General features: G+C 53.6%; 2 non-coding genes across 2 annotated transcripts; both read left to right on the plus strand.

Moving 5' to 3' along the window:
* Window positions 1–235: 235 nt before the first annotated feature.
* On the plus strand, window positions 236–350 carry LOC113606717 (small nucleolar RNA U2-19). Its single transcript, XR_003427678.1, has one exon. It is a non-coding gene; the product is annotated as a small nucleolar RNA U2-19 (small nucleolar RNA).
* A 163-nt stretch (window positions 351–513) lies between these two features.
* LOC113606715 (small nucleolar RNA U2-30) lies at window positions 514–589 on the plus strand. The gene has a single exon (XR_003427677.1). It is a non-coding gene; the product is annotated as a small nucleolar RNA U2-30 (small nucleolar RNA).
* The last annotated feature ends 2,468 nt before the right edge of the window (window positions 590–3,057 follow it).

Here is a 3,057-nt window from a genome sequence, read left to right on the forward strand (position 1 = left end):
GACAGCTGAAGACAGGAGAGCAAAATTTTATAATACAGAACACTGCAATTAAGCATTAAATAGGAAAATGATCTTTGTCAACAAATCAGCTCTACAGGTTACAGAAAAATATGATTTTTTAAAGTTATTTTCCTCTTTAGTCCAAATTCTACAATATTAAAAAAACCAAACCTGACTTAAAGACATGACACTCAAAAGAGAGCCCCCTTCTCTGAGATCTTCTCTTACTGAAATGGATCAATGATGAAAATAGCCAGATCTGAGCATCTAAAAACCTTCTAGTCTACCTATGCGTGATCCCTGTGTGTGTGTGTCTAGTCCACCTATGCGTGATCCCTATAGTTCTGAGAAGCAACAGTATAGAGTAATTTAAAACAACAAGGGGTTATGTCTAGGGGTGTGTGTGTGTGTGTGTGTGTGTGTGTATAAAGGCAATGGTGGATATCTGAGGATTTGTTGATGGATGAGTGAGATTGGGGTGGGGATGTATGTGTATGAAAGGTAATCAGTTCTGAGCAACGATGAAAAGGTTTTGCTACTGACCTTTATAACTATAACTATGAACATTTCTACCCTTGATCTGAGCTCAAAGTAGGGGGCGCTCCCCTTGGCTGGCGATGTCTTCAGAAACAAACAACCTCATAGTTCTGAAGGGCTGACTTGACTTCCTCTTACCGCAGGTTTAATGGACTGAATGATTGTGTCCCCACAAAATTCATATGTTGAAGCCCTAACCCTCAATGTGATGGTATTTGGAGGTCGAGCCTTTGGAAGGTGATCAGGGTTAGATGAGGCCATGAGGGTTGGGCCCTCATGATGGGATTAGTGTCCTAATAGGAAGAAACACCAGAGTCCTCTCCCCACCATGTGAGGACAGCAAGAAGGCAGCAGTCTGCAAGCCAGGAAGAGGGCCCTGACCAGAACCTGACCACACCACATCTTGATCTCAGACTGCCAGCCTCCAGAACTGTGAGAAATAAATTTCTGCTGCTTAAGCCACCTAGTCTGTGGTATTCTGTCATGGCAGCCAAAGTAGGCTAAGACCTCAGGTAAGATGTCTACGGTAGTTTGGGGACGGTAAGATTGCAGTCATCTGGACTTTGTCAAGCCATTCCCCAAGGAGAGACCCACCAGGGGCACATACAGAGGTGGGAGGAGTGAGGAACCTGAATCCAGGACTCACAGCTGCTCTGCCAGAAGGAGGTATGTCCCTCAAATATGAAATGGGAGCTCAGGCTGGGTCTGCTGTTTCACGATGACGACAGATGAAGTGCAAAGAGCTTAGGGACGGCCCAACAGGGCTGCTCACGGACAAGGCTCAGGCAGAGCTCCCGGGCTCCCTCCCACAATGGCCTCACCGTGTTTGCGGCCTTCTTCTCCTGCCGTGAGCCCAACAGAACAGGGGGAAATGAATGGAGAACACCAGCAGGCTTGTAAGGGCCAGAGCCAGGGCCAAATCCAAGAAGGACAAAAAGGGCTCCTGCAGGGTCAGGAGAAATCCTGGGGCCAAAAACACAGGGTTCCTCTCCAGGGACCAGGGGTTGGGGCACTGAGAGCAGCTCTGCACAGACTCAGGCCCTCACCAGAGTAGGATGAGCCCGGGTGCTGGAGGGGCTGAGAACCACCCCCCAGTCCGCCTCAGGACCAGCAAGCAGCTATTCCTACCACTGGTCCCCGCAGCTTGGTTGAAAATCCAAGGACGAGATTGTCCTGGGGCAGAACCAAGGGTGACTGGCCGTAAGCTATGCCAGCCTTAGATTCACTGTGACCCAAATCTGAGCTTGTAAAGCATCACGGGTGCCAAGCACCGGTGGCTTCTGGTTTATTGCTTATCTTTTCTGTGCACTTCAGGGAAGCTGCTTTAGGGAAATGCCAACCTGCCACGTATGAAATAAAGCTAGGATCTCCTTCCAGGTGGGAGCCACTTTAACAAGTGGCTCCCTAGAGGCTGAACCCCGGGAGAACAGGGCTCAGGGACTCAGGGTGCTGGTGGCCCTGGGAGACACAGCTTCAGGGGCTGATATGTAGGCCTCCTGGTGCCTAGAGTGATGCTACACGACGGGAAGTCCAGGCCACAGCTGGTGCAGGGCTGGGTGATTCAGCACCTCTCTGTGTCACAAGAACACAGATTCTGCCCCCTGCCCGCTCTGCACCCTCCCGTCAGGCTGGAAGCAGGATGGCTGCAGTAGATCCATAACAACGTCCTGAGGCCTCTCTTAGAAGCCAAGAAGTGTTCCCGGAAGCTGACCCTCCCTGCTGGAAGATACTCCTCTTGCCTCATTAGGCAGAACCAGTCACAGCTAAGAGCACAGTATCTCCCATGGACCAAGTGCTCGGCCCTGAGGTCAGGGTGGGCCTCACTCTCCCCAGCCCTGCCCGAGGGGGTGGGAGGATGGACACCTGCACCAAGCCCAGGTCAGTAAGAAGAAGGGGGAGGGCCCAGATGCCCCTGGGAGCTGGTCAGCCTGTGGGGCCCTCTCCCCAGCAAGGCTCTTCCCTGCCTGCCCTCAGGAGATGTCACCGGGAGCCGGCTGTCTTCACTCTCACTATACCTTCACCCTCTCGCTCATCCCCCAGAGCACTCACCCCAACGTTTGGGTCCACAGGTGATCCAGAGGGTAGAAAATGGCCCAGCTGCCCCTCTGGGGTTCCTGGGCTCACAGGTCAGCTGCATGGCCAGAGGGCCTGGCCAGGCCACATTCTGGGGGGGCACAGGGCAAGACAGGATGGCCAACTCCCAAGGACAAAGTCGCCTGGGTGGGGATGACGTTCCAACACAGGGAGGGCCTGTGCCAGGGCCCTGGGAGGCCTGCAGGATTTGCATTTGTGGGGCCACTGGCTGAGCAGAGTTGGAAGAGTCCACACAGACAGTGAGTCCGCCAGGCAGTAGGAGGGGCCCCTCTTCTACTGGGAGCAGTTGAGCCCCCAATCACAAGCCAGCCTCTGGGGAAGGGGCTGGTTCCCTCCGTGCAGACCACTCAAAGAGCCCAGCCCCCTCTGCCTGTGAGTAGTAGCCGCTGCAGGTCCGTCTGCACAGTGCCTCCCTCCACAGCTTCC

This window comes from Aethalodelphis obliquidens, unplaced genomic scaffold (assembly GCF_003676395.1).
Source record: "Aethalodelphis obliquidens isolate GAN/ISIS:26980383/991018 unplaced genomic scaffold, ASM367639v1 scaffold44, whole genome shotgun sequence".
NCBI classification, from domain to species: domain Eukaryota; kingdom Metazoa; phylum Chordata; class Mammalia; order Artiodactyla; family Delphinidae; genus Aethalodelphis; species Aethalodelphis obliquidens.